Here is a 22,733-nt window from a genome sequence, read left to right as displayed (position 1 = left end):
ACTATGGGACTCAACATCTTAGGTCATCAGTCCCCTAGAACTGAGAACTACTTAAACCTAACTAACCTAAGGACATCACACACATCCATGCCCGAGGCAGGATTCGAACCTGCGACCGTAGCAGTCCCGCGGTTCCGGACTGCAGCGCCTAGAACCGCACGGCCACCGCGGCCGGCTGCGCACAATCCAGGGGCCGGCTACCTTCACTTAACGACCGAGAGCAGAGGCGTTTGCGTCTCTCCTGGGCAAGCGACGCTATGGGTTGGACCCTAGAAGACTGGAAAACCGTAGCCTGGTCAGACAGGTCCCAGTTTAAGTTGGTAAGAGCTGATGGAAGTGTTAGAGCGTGTTGCAGATCCCACGAAGCCATGGAACCCAAGTTGTCAACAAGGCACTCTGCAAGCTGACGGTGGCTCCATAATAGTGTGGGCTGTGTTTACATTGAATGGAGTGAGTTCTGTGGTTATGTAAGGCTACTACATTTGCATACCTTTATGGACTTCATGTTCCCAAGCAACGATGGTATTTTTATGGACGACAAGGCGCCATATCACCGGGCCACGATTATTCGCGTTTGGTTTGAAGAACATTCCGGACAATTTAAGAGCAGTACTTGGTCACCTAGATCGCCCGACATGAATCCCATCGAGCCGGCCCCTGTGGCCGAGCGGTTCTAGGCGCTTCAGTCTGGAACCGCGCTGCTGCTATTGTCACAGGTTCGAATCCTGCCTCGGACATGGATGTGTGTGATGTCCTTAGGTTAGTTAGGTTTAAGTAGTTCTACGGTCTAGGGAACTGATGACCTCAGATGTTAAGTCCCATAGCGCTCAGAGCCATTTGAACCATTTCAATCGCATCGAACATTTAAGTAACATAATCGAGAGGTCAGTTCGTCCACAAAATCCTGCACCGGCAATACTTTCGCAATTATGGACGGCTATAGACGTACCGTGGTTCGGTATCTCTACTGGAGGCGTCGAACGACTTGTTGACACCATGCCACGTCGAGTTCCTGCACTACGCTGGGCAAAAGAAGGTGCGACACGATATTACATGGTATCCCACGACTTTTGTGACGTTTGTATACAGATACCGTACAGATGCCACAGCGATCCAACGACCTACAAGGTGCAATGTTTAAGGCACTGGATTCGAATTCGGGAAGGGTTCAAATAATGGACTGGGTATTAAGATTAGGTTTTCCTTAGTTTTCACGTATTATTTGTAGTGAACACCAACATGGTTTCTTTCCCATTACAAGGGAAGTATAAGTGCGTGCGAGACGATAACTCCAAAGGGGTGTAGCCTGATCACCTGTAGATTCTACGATTTTTCCCCTTTTTATTCCAACATGTTACTGAGGACGTCGGACGTAAGTGATACTCTGAGATATAGAAGTTGAAAAGTCTTCTGACTTGTGTTATGCGGCCAGCTACTACTCCTCTGCTGTGGCAACCTCTACATCTCAAGAGTATCACTTACTTCCGACGTCCTCAATTTTTTTTGGATGTATTCTAATCTGTCTTCCCGTACAGTTTTCCCCACTAACAGTGGTTGTTGTAATTACCCCCCACCCACCCCCGAAGATAAAATGAAATTTTCTGAGGGCTAACAAGAAAAGGGTTGATCGCTTTTCGTTCAGTGAAACTAAATTATTTTGAAAACATAATTACAGTTAACACAAATCTCCTCACATAGTGTACCCAGTACACATATCTTGTACTTTCTACAACAGTAAAATTGAGACGTAATGGTATATGCTTAAACATCTCATGCAAATGCCTTCTCTGAGTTGTAGGTAGTTCTCACAATGGGCAACATAATTGCTCCATTATTCACTTCGCAACAGATAAACAAACTGATTTACAGCACAAATGTAAATGCCGTGTGGCTATAGCCCCCCGTCCGGTAGACCGTTCGCCTGGTGCAAGTTATTCGAGTTGACGCCACTTCGGCGACTTGCATGTCGATGGGGATGAAATGATGATGATAAGGAAAACACAGCACCCAGTCCCTGAGCTGATAAAATCTCCGACCCAGCCGGGAATCGAACCCGGGCCGTTAAGCATGACATTCCGGCGCGCTGACCACTTTTTTTTTTGTTCATTGATCATCGTTGTGTTCGGTCGTTGCGGACGTCGCAATACATCCTGTTCAAGTTCGGTGGTTGATCCTTCCACTCAGTATTTTATTGCAGAGCCCAATCGGCTCTCTGGCCGAACCCGCTGAGCTACCGTGCCGGCGTTTTTTTTTTGTTCGTTGTATCTGCTCGAGGCGGACGTCGTAAGACATCCGTTGTAAGTTCGTTGTTGATCGATTAACTCAGTTTTTTTATTACAGAGGGCAGCTAACCCTCTGACCGAACACGCTTAGCTACCATGCTGGCATATAATAATAATAATAATAATAATAATAATAATAATAACAAGGCATTTATTGTCTGCTTTCCCGGTTTTCCAATTTGCAGCTTGTTAATCACTCTCACGACGAAGTAGTAGCTCTCAGTGCGTGGGTAAATGTACCTAGGATTTTTTTCTCTCACTTATCGCTTCTTTCAACTACGGCAGTTGTTTGTTAACGCGAAAAATGACAGCTGACACTAGTGGTTACGAATCCATGTTGAACGGTAGGTACTCATATCACGTATTTAATCAGAGGAGGGCATAACAAACCTGACATCATAGTCACCAATAAAAAGAAGAAATTAACACAACTAATCGAAATATCCATACCCAATACAACAAATAAACAGAAGAAAACAGGAGAAAAAATTGAAAAATACATCCAACTGGCTGAGGAAGTCAAGGACATGTGCATCAGGATAAAGTTGACATTATACCAATTATACTATCAACTACAGGAGTCATACCACACAATATCCACCAGTACATCAATGCAATACAGCTACATCCAAACTTATATATACAATTACAGAAATCCGTAATTATTGATACATGTTCAATTACCCAAGAGTTCCTAAATGCAATATAACATATACCGTACAGTTAAAAGGAAGTGACGCTTGATCAAAGTCCGCGTCACTTTCCATTTTTAACCAGACTTAACGTCTGAGAAAGTAAAGAAATAATAATAATAAAGTCTTATTATTATGATTGGCAGTTTAGTGGGACGCTAATGATGACTGGGGGAAAGAGGGGGGGAGGTGCTAGATAATATCTGGTGGCGCTTGAGGGTAATGATATCAGAAAATCTGGGAACCACTGCTCTAGTATCACGGAAGTTATTCTCTGATATCTTAGCACTTGACCTATCTCCCTGTCCTTCGCGTCACTGTATCCACACGTTCCTCTCTTCGCCAGTATTCCAGAGATCTTCATTTCTTATCTTACCAGGCCACCTCATATCCAGTATCCTTCTGTAGCACCAATTTTCAAAGGCATTTATTGTCTGCTTTCCCGGTTTTCCAATTTGCAGCTTGTTAATCACTCCCACGACGAAGTAGTAGCTCTCAGTGCGTGAGTAAATGTACCTAGGATTTATTCCTCTCACTTATCGCTTCTTTCAACTACGGCAGTTGTTTGTTAACGCGAAAAATGACAGCTGACACTAGTGGTTACGAATCCGTGTTGAACGGTAGGTACTCATATCACGTATTTAATCAGAGGAGGGCAGGCGCAAGCCACCTTCAGTAGCACCGTACGCCTATTAAACCACTGCGATGCTAAAACCAACCTATGGGTTGCGGACAACTTTAACTTTCTTCCTTTCTCAGTTAAATTTACATTACCCGATAAATAACAAAGAATTAGTTGAATTCAATTGGCTCTGATTACTATGGGACTTAACATCTATGGTCATCATTCCCCTAGAACTTAGAACTACTTAAACCTAACTAACCTAAGGACATCACACAACACCCAGTCATCACGAGGCAGAGAAAGTCCCTGACCCCGCCGGGAATCGAACCCGGGAACCCGGGAGTGGGAAGCGAGGACGCTACCGCACGACCACGAGCTGCGGACGAAAGAATTAGTTGTTGTAGACTCAGCTATGAGGGATGTTCAGCAAGTAATGCAACAGTTTTTTGTGAAGGCAAGCTGGTTTTGCTCAGAATTCCAATACTCCATATTATTCCGCACCCTTTTGGCTACAAAAGCCCTTTTTTTTACCATAACCTCCGTTCAATATGATTGCCTTCCACCACCTTACTAGGAGGGCCTGTATGCCTGCATCGTACCACTCCACTGGTCACCATCGGGGCCAACCTCTCGCTGCCTCGCAGTCATCCACGTACTGCTTCCCGCGGAGTACAGCCTTCACTGTGACAGACACACGGAAGACGGCAGGTGCGAGATCCGGTCTGTACGCTTGATGAGAAAGAAGAGTCCACTGAAGTTTTCTGAGCACCTCTCGGGTGCGCATGCTTACGTCAGGCCTCGCGTTGCCACGGAGAAGAAGTTCGTTTGCATTTTTGTGGCAACGAATGCGCTGAACTCGTTTCTCCAGTCTCCTAAGAGTGGCACAGTACTCTTCGAAGTTGATCGTTGCACCATGAGGGAGGGCATCAGACAGAATAACCCCTTCAGAGTCTCAGAGGACCGTCGCCATGGCTTTACCGACTAAGGGTATGGATTTGAAATTTTTATTCGGAGGAGAAGTGATGTGGCGCCACTCCACGGACTGCCGTTTTGTTTCCGGTTCGAATTGATGAAACCATCTTTCATCGCCTGTGACGATGTTCAGCAAAAAATGTCACTGTCAGTCTCGTAACGCGCAAGCAATTCCGCACAGGTGATCCTTCGTTGCTCTTTATGGCCTTCTGTTAGGCGGCGAGGAACACAGCGGCCACACACCTTCGAGTACCCCAAATAGTGAACGAGTGTATCAGGATTACCAACAGAGATGTCCTGTTGTGCCGGCTGTGGTGGCCGAGCGGTTCTAGGCGCTTCAGTCTGGAACAGCGCGACCGCTACTGTCGCAGGTTCGAATCCTGCCTCGGGCATGAATGTGTGTGATGTCGTTAGGTTAGTTAGGTTTAAGTAGTTCTAAGTTCTAGGGGACTGATGACCTCAGATGTTAAGTCCCACAGTGCTCAGAGCCATTTGAACCATTTGTCCAGTTGTGCAGTGAGGTGTTTGATTGTGATCCGTCGATCACGTCGACTGAGAGTGTCCGCACGTTCCAACACTGCAGGAGTCATCACAGCCGCGTGCGGCCTATTGGCAGGTGTGTGCGACCTTGCTGTATGATGACAGACGCCTCCCCCAAGGACTCACCACACTTTTGTTCGCTGAGAGGTCTCCTTAGACATTCTGCAAGCTCCTGTGATTATCTGCGATGCTGTGGTTTTCCGCCGAAAGACACTCACTCACAGCTGTCTGCTTGTAACTTACCTCCGTTAGACGCCATTTTGAAGGCTACGTATAGTGACGCCGCCTGTCGGAACTTCATGAGACTATAGGGCTTGAAGCAGGGATATTCCACGATGTTACATTTCAAGCGAAATTGATCGTGAAAAAAAGAAAGGGTTGCATTACTTATTGAACGTTCCTCGTAGATTCCAAGGGATGACAATTACAAACAACCTACATTGCAACAATCACATAGAAAGTGTTGTAATGTAAAGTTTACCAAAGATTACGTTGTACTGGCACAACAGCCTAGAAGGTGCGACAAATCTACTGAAGAAATTGCCCACAGTATGCCTGTCCGTCCCCTTCTGGAGTAATCCTGCACGGTGTGGTACCTTCTCCAGTTAGGTTTGAGAGAGGACATCGCTTTGTATTATCGCGAGCAGAGGAGAGATGGCCACTGATAAGTTGGGGTGGTAATCAGTAAAAGAAAGTACTTTTTTCTCAGTAGACCGTTCCACGAAATTTAAAAAAATGGTTCAAATTGCCATGAGCACTATGGGACTTGACTTCTGAGGTCATCAGTCCCCTAGAACTTAGAACTACTTCAAACCTAACTAACCGAAGGACATCACACACACCCATGCCCGAGGCAGGATTCGAACATACGACCGTAGCGGTCGCGCGTTTCCGGACTGAAGCGCCTAGAAGCGCTCGGCCACCACGGCCGGCGAAATTTAAAACCTCATCTTTCTCCTCCGAATGCCAAAATATTTTGTTGACTGCCGCCTACATAGGGAGAAATGACGATAGTAATAAAAGAAGGGAAACGAGAATTCTCATAGAAGGATTTAGTGGTTCATTTTCCCGATGTCTCATTCTGGAGTGGAGCGACAGGGAAAAAGTCCGAGAATGGTCCTATGAGCACTCCGCCAAACACTGAAGTGTGAATTGCAGAGTAATTATCATACCTCGAAGTGGTCCCGTACCAGGTACCAGAAATGGTCCTCGTTCGCTCCATGCTGGAGGCTACATGCCTCTATATCCAGCCGTCGCTAATCCGTTAACGGTGTCATTATATAACTTGGTTTTCTTTTTACATCACCGAGCGAGGTGGCACACTGGTTAGCACACGGGACTCGCATTCGGGAGGACGACGGTTCAAACCCGCGTCCGGCGACCCTGAATTAGGTTTCCCATGATTTCCCTAAATCACTTCAGGCAAATGCCGGGGTGGTTCCTTTGAAAGGGCGCGGGTGACATCCTTCCCCATCCAATGGGACCGATGACCCCAAATCAACCAACCAATCATTTTACATTAGCAGTTATGGCAATTATTGCCTATCTGTTAGCGTGTTGTCCTCGTTAGCTGATTTTAAGAGAATTGTAAGCCACATCTATGTTGTAGATGCATATTGAACTACATTATGAGACTGCATTAGTAACATACGACAGATGTGTTGCTAGTGAACACACATCACATATCACCACTAGAACACCACAGGAGGAAGGCTTCGGCAAAACGAAAGCCTTTAGCAGCCAGTACCAAAACTGAATGTCTGAACTTTTAAATTAATAATAAAATTTCACTTGCAGTTAGCTATAGCCTCTATACTTCACCACACCCATTATTTCTCAATACGTATGTTTTTGACAAGATAACGTTAAAAAGTTAGTTACACCTTCCATTCAACAATGACATGTCACTTGACAATTAAGTAACATTTATTAGCTCAGCGGACAAAAAATTAGTCACACCTAGAGAAATCATTACACGCATCATTTAATACCGTGTAATTCCGCCCCTTGACTCAATAACCGCCTGGATTCGGTTAGGAAGTGAGCCCACGGAATTGTAAAAGTACGTCGCATCCGTGTTAAGCCACTCCCTGATGATTTGATCGCTCAGTTCCACCAAACTGCGGGCACGTTGATGTCGACCTTTCATCGCTGTTCCAATATGACTCACAGATTTTCTGTGTGGTTCAAGTCAGGTGATTTTGCAGGCAAATCGAGATGGAATAGGATGGTGGAGTGTTCGGGAAACCAATCAGATATTTTTACAGCCAGATGAACCTCACCGTTGTCTTTATGTTCCTGTGTGAGTAATGTGACCGACTCTCAGTGTTGATTGCATGCAGCTTCCGTTGCGATGTTCTCTCACTAGCGGCTCTGGATGGACCTTCATTCTCTGCCTGCAGCAAATCCTGTCTGGTTTGGAAGCGATATTGATTCACAAGCCGTGAAACGAATTTCCAGTCCCTCTCAGACAGTATTTTTTCTCTGACCACAATTCTGACGTTGTGTTTCGTGACCACGTGTTTTACACCGCTGATCGTAGACACGTTGAACCGTCCCCCACGAAACACCAACAAATCTAGCAACGTCACACATCGTATGGCCAGGGCACACACAATGGGCACAAACGATTGTCCCTTTCACCACTTTGTCACGTCCTTATATTTAGCCATGCTTCCGTACAATGTCGGCTTGAAACATAAATGTCTCACTGATCCCTATGGATTTATGCTTACGCAGGCACATTGCGTGCGTGGTCAGCAGGTGATTCGATCGTTAGACCATCTGTAAAAGCTTACAGATTCAACTGTGTGTGCCCACTGAGTGACTAATTTTTTGTCCACTGATACGTGTAATATCCCAGTGCTTTGAGGAGATAACAATGTTGTAGTTATGACAGTAGATTCGAAGAGACTTACGCATATTCCTTTAGCAGAAGATTCCTTCTGACTTGGTGTGCGGGCCGTTTTTACTACAGTTAGCTGCTAAAATGCAAGATAGAGCTCCTCGCTACTCATTTTCTCTTCCAGTTGTCACGTATTTGGCGCTTGTCATCAATCAGCTGTCCTCCACTAGAACGGCTTGATTCGTTCCGCAAGGTGAAAAGACGTCAGGAGACACCGTCTGCGTCACAGCTGTCATCCCTACTTTTGCCAGCGCACAGCGTGTATAGTCTAAAGCTGTTTACAAAAACTCTAAACTAACCAGACTGTTTATCGTCCTCATCCAAATGTCGGCGGCCCCTATTCCTATACGTTAATATTTCGCGTAAATACAGAGAAAGACAACCACTTCTTGTTGCGAGTCGCACTTGCAGATCGAGATATAAGGGAATTCTCGTTACGTAGACACCGACCACAGAAGCCATGGCTTATATACCATGTCATTTCCGAATATCACACCTAGTGTGATACAGTGAAAATATCGTTGTTGTAAAAGCAACTCATTTAATTTACTCGCAAGTCGGAATGAACATACAGTGTGAGGACGAACTTCACCGACACAATTTCGGAGGAATAATTATCTAACATTGTCAGTGATGTAGGAGGCGATCTTTAAATATACAGGGTGTTACAAAAAGGTATGGCCAAACTTTCAGGAAACATTCCTCACACACAAATAAAGAAAAGATGTTATGTGGACATGTGTCCGGAAACGCTTAATTTCCATGTTAGAGCTCATTTTTGTTTCTTCCACCTACGCTCAATGGAGCACGTTATCATGATTTCATACGGGATACTCTACCTGTGCTGCTAGAACATGTGCCTTTACAAGTACGACACAACATGTGGTTCATGCACGATGGAGCTCCTGCACATTTCAGTCGAAGTGTTCGTACACTTCTCAACAACAGATTCGGTGACCGATGGATTGGTAGAGGCGGACCAATTCCGTGGCCTCCACGCTCTCCTGACCTCAACCCTCTTGACTTTCATTTATGGGGGCATTTTTAAAGCTCTTGTCTACGCAACCCCGATACCAAATGTAGAGACTCTTCGTACTCGTATTGTGGACGGCTGTGATACAATACGCCATTCTCCAGGGCTGCATCAGCGCATCAGGGATTCCATGCGACGGAGGGTGGATGCATGTATCCTCGCTAACGGAGGACATTTTGAACATTTCCTGTAACAAAGTGTTTGAAGTCACGCTGATAGGTTCTGTTGCTGTGTGTTTCCATTCCATGATTAATGTGATTTGAAGAGAAGTAATAAAATGAGCTCTAACGTGGAAAGTAATCGTTTCCGGACACATGTCCACATAACATATTTTCTTTCTTTGTGTGTGAGGAATGTTTCCTGAAAGTTTGGCGTACCTTTTTGTAACACCCTGTAGTGTCCTAGTCGAATTTTGGAAAACTTTTTCTTTACAAAGATCGCAAGGGAGGACAAGACGATTACTAGTTCCGACCAGTTAATATGCCACCTCCAAATCACATAATACAAAGCAGTGTCTAAATTGGTTATTAAAGCGAGACGATACAATTGGTGTCAGTCGCTCTCGTAGTTTAAATGACAGTGCACGACACTGCTCAGCCTTTGTCTCGGGTTCGATCCTAACTACCGTCCAGTGTCCAATTTTTGTATCGCTCTCTCATTCACTTTCAGGAAACCAAACGAAGAACACGTTTGCGACACCATCTCTGTCGGGCCCCTTGAATTTGAGCGTACATTGACCTCATTAACTAACTTCTATCGAATCTTTTTTATTAACAATTATTTCTCCGCACAACTTACAAATCAACACCCTTGCAAGTTTTCCAACAGCTTCCGACCACCCTGTACATGCCAAGCACCATTTCATTGCAAGATACAATAGATACATCATAGTGATAAAATGAGCCAAGATAAGGAGCTACCTTATCTGTTGACAGTGTCAGAAAAGCAATCCAGGTAACATCAGTAGCGCCGGCCGAAGTGGCCGAGCGGTTCTAGGCGCTACAGTCTGGAACCGCGTGACCGCTACGGTCGCAGGTTCGAATCCCGCCTCGGGCATGGATGTGTGTGATGTCCTTAGGTTAGTTAGGTTTAAGTAGTTCTAAGTTCTAGGGGACTGATGACCACAGATGTTAAGTCCCATAGTGCTCAGAGCCATTTGAACCATTTTTTGAACATCAGTAGCCTGTCTGCTGGATAGCTGCTTCCGATACTGTTAACAGACAGGTTGGCTCCTTATGTTGGCTCATTTTACCACTATGATGTATCTGTTACACCGCGCAATGAAATGGTATGTAGCATACGCAATTGTATCTACAGTTATCGAGTTTGGAACTGGCCTTGCTGTGCAGGGGCAAAAGTCTGGATGATTGACTGATCTGGCCTTGTAACACTAAGCAAAACGGCCTTGCTATGCTGGTACTGCGAACGGCTGAAAGCAAGGGGAAACTACAGCCGTAATTTTTCCCGAGGGCATGCAGCTTTACTGTATGGCTGAATGATGATGGCTTCCTCTTGGGTAAAATATTCCGGAGTCAGGATAATGGTATCTAGTCGAATTAAAGCAGGTGATGATGAGGCAATTAGATTAGGAAACGAGACACTTAAAGTAGTAGATGAGTTTTGCTGCTTGAGGAGCAAAATAACTGATGATGGTCGAAGAAGCGAGGATATAAAATGTAGACTGGCTATGACGAGGAATGCGTTTCTGAAGAAGAGAAATATGTTAACATCGAGTATAGATTTAAGTGCCGGGAAGTCTCTTCTGAAAGTATTTGTATGAAGTGTAACCATATATGGCAGTGAAACATGGACGATAAATAGTTTAGACAAGAAGAGAATGTGCTGCTGCAGAAGAATGCTGAAGATTAGATGGGTAGATCACGTAACTAAAGAGAAGGTACTAAATGGAACTGGGAAGTAAAAAAATTTGTGGCACAGCCTGACATCAAGAAGGGATTGGTTGGTAGGACACATAGTGAGACATTAAAGGATCACCAATTTGGTACCGGAAGGAAATGTGGGGCGGGGAAGGGGGTAAAAATCGTAGAGGGAGACCAAGAGACGAATACAGTAAGCAGATTCAGAAGGATGTAGGTTGCAGTAGTTACTCGGAGACGAATAGACTTGCACAGAATAGAATAGCATGGAGAGCTGCATCAAACTAGTGTCTAGACTGAGGATAACAACAACAGCAACTATGATGGTGACGAAGCGTATCGCTTTGATAACTAATTGGACCTCGTTTTCTATTATGTGATATGAGGATGGGTGTTTAACAGGTCTAAACTAGTAATCGTTGTATTCTTCCTTGCGATCTTGGCAAAGAAAAAGTTTTCCAAAAGAAGACTACAAAACTAAAATTTCGGACGTTGTTCAAGAATGTTTCTGCGTATTTTGGTACAAAGGACCCGTGATCGCCGGTGGCTCATTACGGAGTTTTGCAATTCGTTTGACTTCTGAGCTCTTTTTATCTCTCTTTACCTGTATAGAATTGAAAATATCCTCACAACACATCCACAGTGTGTCCAGTCTGCAAACCAACTTGTTGCATCCACGCACAGTACTTGCTGCTGACGACAGCGATGCCAATTTTATCTTCGCTCTCGAGCTTGCTTCAGTACTATTTGATTCTGTCTCGGGTTTGTTTTTCCGGTACTGCTAGTTGTACAATAAGCGACGCACAACAATATGGATAGGTTTACTGGTGACTAGTTGGCCGATACTTACTTAGTGTATGGGTTCAATGAATGAATGCCATGAAAGAGCATCACAAGGAAGCTATAATGAGTTGCTTCCGTTGCGACAGAAACCACATCATAGTACTTTTACACCTCAACATAGTTGCCTTACTCTTTTTTGTACCTTACGTTTTGGTTATTGAATATTGTGCGGGATGATCAAAAAGTTTCTATTTGATGGGGTTTATGCAGCGTATATGCAACGTAGCGCGATTGCGATGCGCGTATACAAGCACCGCCATGTGGGCAAGGGATTAGTTTGGCATTTGTGTCTTTCCAACGTGTGTATGGTAAATGCCGAAACGTGAACTACGGTGAAGTTATTTCCAAATGAGTCTAAATATGATCAAAGTCCTGCTGTTCTTTCCTTGGCTGCCGAAGGACAAACACCGGTATATATCCATTGTAGAATAAAAAATGTGTATGGGGACAGCATGTCCCTCAGAAAACACCGATGTGGAACGGTGCCGCAAGCTCCGTGCTGATCACGATTGGCCTCAAAACACTGGTCGATGTGGGAGGCCAGCCTCATCCAGTAAGGACAAGTGAGAGACACTCCAGCACCCTCCCCATCTACATCTCGATGGATACACTGCAAATCACATTTAAGTGCCTGGCAGAGGGTTCATCGAACCACTTTCACAATTCTCTATTATTCCAGTCTCGTATAGCTCGCGGAAAGAACGAACATCTATATCTTTCCGTACGAACTCTGATTTCCCGTATTACAAAATATTCGGAGGAGAAAATTGGTGATTTGAATTTCGTGAGGAGATTCTGCCTTAACGAGAAACGTCTTTAGAATGAGATTTTCACTCTGCAGCAGAGTGTGCGCTGATATGAAACTTCCTGGCAGATTAAAACTGTGTGCCGGACTGAGACTCGAACTCGGGACCTTTGCCTTTCGCTGGCGAGTGCTCATTCTGGAAACATCCCCCAGGCTGTGGCTAAGCCATGTCTCCGCAATATCCCTTCTTCCAGGAGTGCTAGTTCTGCAAAGTTCGCAGGAGTGCTTCTGTGACGTTTGGAAGGTAGGAGTCAAGATACTGGCAGAAGTGAAGCTGTGAGGACGGGGCATGAGTCGTGCTTGGATAGCTCAGATGGTAGAGCACTTGCCCGCGAAAAACGGCTTTGTTTTAAGGATGTCCACCCCAAATCCTGTATCATTTCAGTGACACTCTCCCCTACTTCGCGATAACACAAAACGTGCTGTCCTCCTTTGAACCTTTTCGGTGTACTTCGTCAATCCTAACTGGTAAGGATCCCACACAGCGCAGCAGTATTCTAAAAGAGGACGGACATGCGTAGTGTGAGCAGTCTCCTTAGTAGATCTGTTACATTTTCTAAGTGTCCTGCCAATAAAAGGCAGTCTTTGGTTAACCTTCTCCACAACACTTTCTGTGTGTTCCTTCCAATTTAAGTTGTTCTTAATTGTAATGCCTAGGTATTTAGTTGAATTTACGGCCAATAGGTTTGACTGATTTACCGTGTAACCGAAGTTTAACGTATTAATTTTAGCACTCATGTGGATGACCCCTCAATTTTCGTTACTTAAGGTCAACTGCCAGTTTTCGCACCATTCAGATATCTTTTCTAAATCGTTTTGCAGTTTATTTTGTTCTTCTGGTGACTTTACTAGTCGACAAACGACAGCATCATCTGCAAATAAACTAAGACGGATGCTGAGATTGTCTTCCAAATAGTTTATATAATTAAGAAATAGCAAAGGTCCTATAACACACTACCTTGTGGAATGCCAGAAATCACTTCTGCTTTACTCGATGACTTTCCGAACTGTGACCTCTCTGACAGGAAATCATGAATCCAGTCACATAACTGAGACGATATACCATAAGCGCGCAGTTTCACTACAAGCCGCTTACATGGTACAGTGGTAGGCCTATAGTCCTGATCTCACTACCTGCGCTCTCACGCCTTCGATCCCCTCGTACGAAGATGTGCAGCATTAAGTTATGGACTTCTTCACGCAGCAGGACACTTTGTTTTACCAAACGGGTGTGTTCGATCTGGTGCGTTTGTGGGATGATCGGCTCAGTGCTCACGGTGATTTCGTCTGATTAGCATCCGATTCTGGACTGTAATGCCTTCGGACGGAAACTTTTTGATCGCCCCTAATACATGCTTTTTACAGGAACAAAGGTGTCTGTAGTAACAATCCGAATAAATTACAATTACGTTATCATTGTGAATCAGTCGCTGGAGACCAAGGGTCCCTCAGATCAAAATATTTAGAAAATATCCCTAGATAGCATCCAGATTTTTTGATGGACTTCGGGTTCATCCCGTACGTTAGCTGTCTTCTGTAGCCGCTATTTTTTTTTTTTATTTTTGTGAGAATGTGTAACCTCCCCCTCTCTTATCGACCTTAATGACAGTGAAAAATTAAACCGCGTGTACCTAATGGAAATTTGGGAAAAGCAATCGTCGCCGAAGTTAATCTGTCGGTAAAGAGGGAGGAAAGGGTTACATCTAAATGAAAGGAAAAATGCAAATGAAACTGGTGGAAATTAATTTTGAAAAAGGGTAAAGTTAATAAAGAAAGTAAATGTACGGTCGTTACGTTAACAATTAACTAGCGGTAATTAGATATTTGAGATTTGGAGAAAATTACGGTCGCCAGTCCTATGGCCAATTACTATAGTAACTGAAAAAGAAAGGTTATTGCACATACAATTAGCACTAAAAGCGTGGCAACTGAAGATTGACACGTGTAGTGTGAAAACTAAAAGTTTGTCAGAAGTAATAAATTTCGCTACACTCTGACTTAATTTAGCAAAAGAATTAATAAAACCGGAAAATCGAAAGTTAATTTAGTGACTGAAGTTAATAGTGAGCTTTCTTTCTGAAGCACATCAAACGGTTCAAATGGCTCTGAGCACTATGGGACTCAACTGCTGAGGTCATTAGTCCCCTAGAACTTAGAACTAGTTAAACCTAACTAACCTAAGGACATCACAAACAGCCATGCCCGAGGCAGGATTCGAACCTGCGACCGTAGTGGTCTTGCAGTTCCAGACTGCAGCGCCTTTAACCGCACGGCCACTTCGGCCGGCTGAAGCACATCGAAATTCAGTAAAATACGGTTAGTCTTGGGCTACCTCAACAATCATTTCAAAAGCTACTCGAATCTACGCAATTTAGAAATAAGAGATTTAACTTTGAACTTGAATTAAAAGATTCTGAACAATTAACAATAGTAAAATTTAGTACGTACCAAGCCGAGTTTCAGTCACAGGTAAGCTAAAACATGGTAACAAAACTCGCACTCTTAATTTGTGCTTGCGTAATTCAAATACTATAGCCAGGTATGAATACTTTAACTGAACTTTGAAATTATAGCAGTGGAATCGAATGATGCTGGCGTTTGAATTTCAACGACACTCGTGTTCATTCCGGAAAAGGAAGGGACCCTGCTTGGTAATGCAATTGGGACAATGAGCAACAAAGGTTCATGCTACGTTGCTGTCATTTAGTTATGAAAATGGATCAGTTTGAAAAACTGAGGGCTGCCATACAGTTCTAAAACTTTACGTGCTTCCAGTCTTCCTTGTTGGTTGATTGAAGGTTTGAAGCCGTCGATCGAGGAGGTGGCGACAGTCACTCATTGTCGGCCGTCGTTGTTGTAGAAGCTGGATGTTGGCACGCCTTCTTCTCGACACGGTCACCAGGCGAAACGGGCTCTTGATGTGTGCCAGCTAATGCTTCCCGTCCGCGACACCATATCAGAAACTATCATAGCAAGTCGAGCGCAATTACATGCTGCCCAACCCCGAAAGCGCGGCAACTCGCGGGAGCGTCACACAACACACCAGCTCCACTGCACTACCCGAGCCAGATCCTCTCTGCTCGCGGTCCACGCGACAGAGTTAACACTACCAAAGATCCTAAACACTTTGGTTCTCCACACGACCTATCGGTGTATTCGTTCGATAGCATAGCTTTCCCTAGGCCAGACCCAGTGTATAAATACAAATAATATTCACAAAACAAACCAATTATAAATCGACATAAATGGATATATATATATATACAAATAGTAAAACAATTACAATATACAAAGACACAGAAATGTTATATCTTCAGGTAACAAAATAAGGAAAAAAATTTGCAGAGCAATAGATGGCAATAGGAGGATATGCATTTCCGGCGTTACAAATGTCAGTAACTGTTGTGGTTTCATCAGTGCTCTCTCGGGTGCACGCCGCTTCCCGCGTCGCTTGGAATAGCTGTTGATAAGACAAACTTAGTTCTGCGGGAAAAGAAGCTGTCTGTATGCTACTGAATGGAAACAAACACGAAAACGACCAACCCATTAATAACTGGTAGACCAGTATACTGGATTTCGAACATCAATAGAGAAGAGAACGGCTAGACATCAGAACACTCTTTTGACACTCGTGGATCTACATAGAACTCTCCCATTAAGCAAGTTGTGGGACAGTATACTGAAGAATGGTGTCTGTGGAAGTCATGTATTAGCTGCGAAAATATTCTGCTGGATACACCAGTTGTGTAACGACAGGTAAACAGATATCTGCTGAATTCAGAATCACAAAAGGACTCTGATAAGAATACACTTTAGCTCCTACTCTGATCAAAATCTGTTTTTAAAAAAGTTTTACAATATTGGAAACGTAACTGCTTCAAATGGGAATGGCAGTTGTAACAAAAACGTTGTATACATTACTTTTCGCGGACGACCAAGTGATCATTGCAACAGATATTTAAGGTGTGGAATATATGTTACGGAAATCAGAGAACTATATGAGCAATGGGACCTTTCAATAGATCTTGCCAAAAGTATCTAGAAATGGGAGAATTTGAAGCAATGTATTTGGGAACTGGTGTTGGCAAGATAAAAAGAAAGTAATGCTTTCAAATATCTTGGGGCCACATTATCTGTCAGCGGAAAGAGCGCATTAAAAAAGTTGGACGAGGCAAGCAGGCAATCCAACAGCTAAATTCTGCCTTGAGGAATAAAAAACTAACAGTCAAAACCAAAAAAGTAATATACCATATAACTGTGGAAAGCATTGCAACGTGTGGGTCAGAGATCTGGAAAATACTGAAAGAGATTAACAGGCTTTTCACAATTTAAGTGGAGGAGGAGTAATGGAACATGAAGACTGGATCACATAAGAAATAAAGGACTACTGCGGAAAATGGAAGATTAAAAGATTATTACAGACACAACTGAAACAAAAAGGCTAGTTTGGTATGGACTTCTTGAAAGGGTAGATGGTACAATACGACCGAAACGAATGTAGCAGTGAATATCCCTGGAAGAAGAAAAATAGGTAGACCGCAGAAACATTGAAATAGGATGAAGACTAAGTAATGCAAAGTAAAGTTCTGCAATATGGAGGCGGGATGGACAATAAACAATGGAAAATGGGAAACGGGGACAACTGTATAAACTCGCAAGTATACGGGGTTGGAAAAACAGAAAAATGTCATTTGATAGGACGAGTTTTATGCAAATTGTGTCCGAGTTTACATCCAAAGAGTGAAACAGCGCATAGGTTCGATGATGATTTGGGCAGTCATATCGTGGTATTCCATGGGCCCAATGGTTACTTTCCATGGTCGCATTACTTGCCGAGGAATATGTTACCATTTCGGCTTGTAACACCGGAAATGCATATCCTTCAATTTCCATCTATTGCACTGCAAATTTTTTTCCTTATTTTGTTACCTGAAGATATAACATTTCTGTGTCTTTGTATATTGTAATTGTTTTACTATTTGTATATGTTTATGCATTTATGTCGATGTATAATTGGTTTGTTTTGTAAATATTATTTGTATTTTTATGCTGGGTCTTGCCTAGGGAAAACTATGCTATCGAACGAATACGTCGATAGGTCGTGTGGAGAACGAAAGTGTTTAGGATTTTTGGTAGTGTTAACCCTGCCGCGTGGAGCGCGGGCAGAGCGGAGTCTGGCTGGGGTCGTGCAGTGGAGCAGGTGTGTTGTGTGATGCTCCCGCGAGTTGCCGCGCTTTCGGGGTTTGGCAGCATGTAATTGCGCTCGACTTGCGATGATAGTTTCTGACACGGTGTCGCGGACAGGAAGCATTAGCTGGCGCACATCAAGAGCCCGTTTCGCCTGGTGACCATGTCGAGAGGAAGGCGCGCCAACATCCAGCTTCTGCAACAGCGACGGCCGACAATGAGTGACTGTTACCACCTCCTCGATCGACGGCTTCAAACCTTCAATCAACCAACAAGGAAGACTGGAAGCACGTAAAGTTTTAGAACTGTATGGCAGACCTCAGCTTTTCAAACTGTACCATTTTCGTAACTAAATGACAGCAACGTAGCATGAACCTTTGTTGCTCATTGTCCCAATTGCATTACCAAGCAGGGTCCCTTCCTTTTCCGGAATGAACCCGAGTGTCGTTGAAATTCAAACGCCAGCATCATTCGTTTTCACTGCTTTAATTTCAAAGTTCAGTTAAGGTATTCATAGCTGGCTACAATATTTAGATTACACAAGCACAAATTAAGAGTGCGAGTTTTGTTACCGTATTTTAGCTTACCTGTGACAGCAGCTCAGCTTGGTATGTACTAAATTTTACTATTGTTAATTGTTCAGAATCATTTAATTCAAGTTCAAAGTTAAATCTCTTATTTCTAAATTGCGTAGATTCAAGTAGCTTTTGAAATGATTGTTGAGGTAGTCCAAGACTAACCGTATTTTACTGAATTTCGATGTGCTTCAGAAAGAAAGCTCACTATTAACTTCAGACACTAAATTAACTTTCGATTTTCCGGTTTTATTAATTCTTTTGCTAAATTAAGTCAGAGTGTTTATTACTTCTGACAAACTTTCAGTTTTCACACTACACTTGTCAACCTTCAGTTGCCACGCTTCTAGTGCTAATTATATGTGTAATAACCTTTCTTTTTCAGTTACTATAGTAATTGTCCTTAGGACTGGCGACCGTAATTTCCCCCAATTCTCAAATATCTAATTACCGCTAGTTAATTGTTAACGTAACGGCCGCACATTTACTTTCTTTATTATCTTTACCCCTTTTCAAAATTAATTTCCACCAGTTTCATTAGCATTTTTCCTTTCATTTAGATTTAACCCTTTCCTCTCTCTTTACCGACAAATTAACTTCGGTGACGATTGCGTTTCCCAAATTTCCATTAGGTACACGTTGTTTAATTTTTCGCTGTCATTAAGGTCGATAAGTGAGGGGGACGTTACAGGCTGATCAGGCCTATCCGACGGTACTAAGTTAGTTCCGCAATGGTGATGCTGAGTTTTCATGCACCTCATATCATCGAGGACTGGTTTTGTGCCGGCCGCGGTGGCCGAGCGGTTCTAGGCACTTCAGTCCGGAACCACGCGGCTGCTACGGTCGCAGTTTCGAATCCTGCCTCGGGCATGGATGTGTGTGATGTCCTTAGGTTAGTTAGGTTTACTTAGTTCTAAGTCTAGGAGACTGATGATCTCAGATGTTAAGTCCCATAGTGCTTGGAGCCATTTGAATTTGAACTGGTTTGTGTGCACGAGAATAAATTGACCCAACTTCCCTGGCTACCACACTCGCCAGATCTCATCCACCTCCACTATCTTTGCCTCTACTTGCCGCTGTTCACAGGAAGAATTGTTAAAGATACCCTTGGAAAACACACAACACGTGTATTTAGACATTGTGAAACGACTGGAACTATTTTGAATTGCAACGGTTTGCCTCCACCTAGTAACGTGTTGTGTTTTTGAGTTTACGTATTTTTGCCCATTGCCAGATTACTATGCTGACCGAAAGTCACTGAAATATTGCTGTACATCTAAATGTAATATGTATGGGACAATGGAGCAATATGGCGCTACGCTAAGATCGTACATAGACCTCACAGTCGAGAAATTAAGCTTTTATCAGTGTGACGCAAAGCATTACCTATCAAAAAGGATAGAATGTCAATAGTATCAATCTTTTATCTTTGTGATCTTGGCAGTGATATGACTACTTGATGCAGTGAAAAGGAAAAACCTCTATTCTTTTCCGCAAACCGATACTTCGGAATAAATTCATTAGGTATTTTTCTCACTTAAGATTTTTGTCACGGAAGTAAAATTAATTACTTACAGAATAATGCAATGAACCGCGGTTTCTAATTTATGCATCTCGTAGCTTAATTTTTTTGTGCTGAAATCGTTTAAACTTATAGAGTCGGACGTTTCCGCAGCGAACAGAACTTTCTTCATGTTCATTATTAATTTATTGTGAGATTAATTAAAATGGCGTAGTTATATCTTCTAAAATATTCAGTCAGATAAAAAATTTATTGATTTAATTAATTTTTATTGAGGTCAATCCTAATCTGCAGACGTCAGGATTATAGTACCATGGTGCTCCTCTAGAGTGCGCCGGAGGCAGATAGCAGCTGACGAAAACAAAGGACTGTGTGTCGTGCGGGAACAGCTGGTGGTCACGTGGAGGGCCTATTTTCTGCCGCACGCGCAGGGCTCGACCACGTGACTGGCGCCCTTCCAGGGCCGCGCCAGACGCCTCACAAAGCAGTCCTTCTGCGGCGGCGCCGCCGTTGCCCACAACAAAGAACTCACGGTCCTTGTGGCCAAACTTGCCGTAGCTCCCGATTTGCAGAGGCCGCGGAAACTTGATGGCTGGTGTCCAAACAGTAATGACACGCAAGACTTGGATAGTGAAGGTTGATCGTGAGGAGTAGTTCTGCAAGGTATTGTTGACTGTGTTGTGTTAATTACTGCGGATGGAAAGAAGTATATAGAATCTAAACCTGTGCTACCCCGTACCCAGTCATTGGGGCCAGCGAGTTTAGTAATCCTAGGTCAGGGAGAGGTCAGTTACATGATACTTGTAAGACACTGACGAAGCGTCCACCGCCACTCTCATTATTATTACTATTATTATTATTATTATTATTATCATTAATATATTATCATTAAAACTGAAACACAAGCTTACGAAGTTGTACAATAATATCTATTTTCTAGTTCGTTGTGAACCAAATTTCGGCTTTGTGTGCCACTGTCAGACAATTTAAAATTAAACAGATAGTCCAGACGTCATCAGCGAGAGCCTGTATCCGATTGTTTTTCCAAAGATATGTAACCTTTCATGACTGTACATCTGTACAAAAACACAAGTGTAATAAAATTCACGAAGGAGGTACATCAACGAATACACTTTGAATTGTGTTGTTGTTGTGGTCTTCTGTCCAGAGACTGGTTTGATGCAGCTCTTCATGCTACTTTATCCTGTGCAAGCTTCTTCATCTCCCAGTACTTACTGCAACCTACATCCTTCTGAATCTGTTTAGTGTACTCATCTCTTGGTCGCCCTCTACGATATTTACCCTCCACGCTGCCCTCCAATACTAAACTGGTGATCCCTTGATGCCTCAGAATATGTCCTACCAAGCGATCCCTTCTCCTAGTCAAGTTGTGCCACAAATTTCTCTTCTCCCCGATTCTATTCAATACCTCCTCATTAGTTATGTGATTTACCTATCTTATCTTCAGCATTCCCTGTAGCACCACATTTCGAAAGCTTCTATTCTCTTCTTGTCGAAACTATTTATCGTCCACGTTTCACTTCCATATATGGCTACACTCCATACAAATACTTTCAGAAACAACTACCTGACACTTGAATTTATATTCGATGTTAACAAATTTCTCTTCTACAGAAAGACTTTCCTTGCCATTGCTAGTCTTCATTTGGTATCCTCTGTACTTCGACCATCATCAGTTATTTTGCTCCCCAAATAGCAAAACTCCTTTACTACTTTAAGCGTCTCATTTCCTAATCTAATTCCCTCAGCATCACCTGATTTAATTCGACTCCATTCCATTATCCTTGTTTTCCTTTTGTTGATGTTCATCTTATACCCTCCTTTCAAGACACTGTCCATTACGTTCAGCTGCTCTTCCAGGTCCTTGAATTACTTTATATTAAAAATTTAAAAGCAGAAGAATGTAAAGGCCAAAACAGAACACTAATGAGTATGGGCGGAGACTATTATGTAATATGGGAAAAAACGTGATGAATAGGCGAAAAAGAGGGAGGAGCGGAGGGGAGGAAGGAGTCAGTGGAATGTGGATGGCGAACAGTTGTACTATTTACAAAAGGCACTTTAAAGGAAGGGTGAAAAACATAGTCAAAAGACGAGCTCGGACAGCACATGACAATCCACGTATGATTGGATAAAACGATCCCCAAAAACCGCGGGGAAAACAAAGAATTAAGACGTACACAATCCTCGGGAGTCATCAACGTACTACAATATACTGGCGTGCGAGATACAAGACTACACGCTCCAGCGCTAGAGCAGCGTGCGTGGCTAGTGCTGTTCAGAATGGTTCAAATGGCTCTGAGCACTATGCGACTTAACTTCTGAGGTCATCAGTCGCCTAGAACTTAGAACTAATTAAACCTAACTAACCTAAGGATATCACACACATCCATGCCCGAGGCAGGATTCGAACCTGCGACCGTAGCGGTCACGCGGTTCCAGACTGAAGCGCCTAGAACCGGCCGGCGCTAGTACTGTCACTTGTAGTTCTATTTGACGCACACCAATATACAGGGTGATCAAAAAGTCAGTATAAATTTTAAAACTTAATAAACCATGGATTAATGTAGATAGAGAGCTAAAAATTGACACACATGCGTGGTATGACATGGGGTTTTATTAGAACAGAAAAAAACAAAGTGCACAAAATGTCCGACAGATGGAGCTGGACAGCAAAACTGCTACCGTAACGGGTGAGATGTACGCCGATATACACTCCTGGAAATTGAAATAAGAACACCGTGAATTCATTGTCCCAGGAAGGGGAAACTTTATTGACACATTCCTGGGATCAGATACATCACATGATCACACTAACAGAACCACAGGCACATAGACACAGGCAACAGAGCAT

The 22,733-nt window shown here is 43.3% G+C and overlaps 1 protein-coding gene across 1 annotated transcript in view; it reads left to right on the top strand.

Moving 5' to 3' along the window:
- Positions 1–22,733, top strand: part of LOC126174996 (sodium-coupled monocarboxylate transporter 1) — a 340,772-nt gene that overhangs the window by 11,412 nt on the left and 306,627 nt on the right. The window lies entirely within an intron of this gene.

Source organism: Schistocerca cancellata, chromosome 3, assembly GCF_023864275.1.
Source record: "Schistocerca cancellata isolate TAMUIC-IGC-003103 chromosome 3, iqSchCanc2.1, whole genome shotgun sequence".
NCBI lineage: Eukaryota > Metazoa > Arthropoda > Insecta > Orthoptera > Acrididae > Schistocerca > Schistocerca cancellata.
Note: the sequence above shows the minus strand (reverse complement) of the source record. Positions and strands in the feature narration are given on the sequence as shown.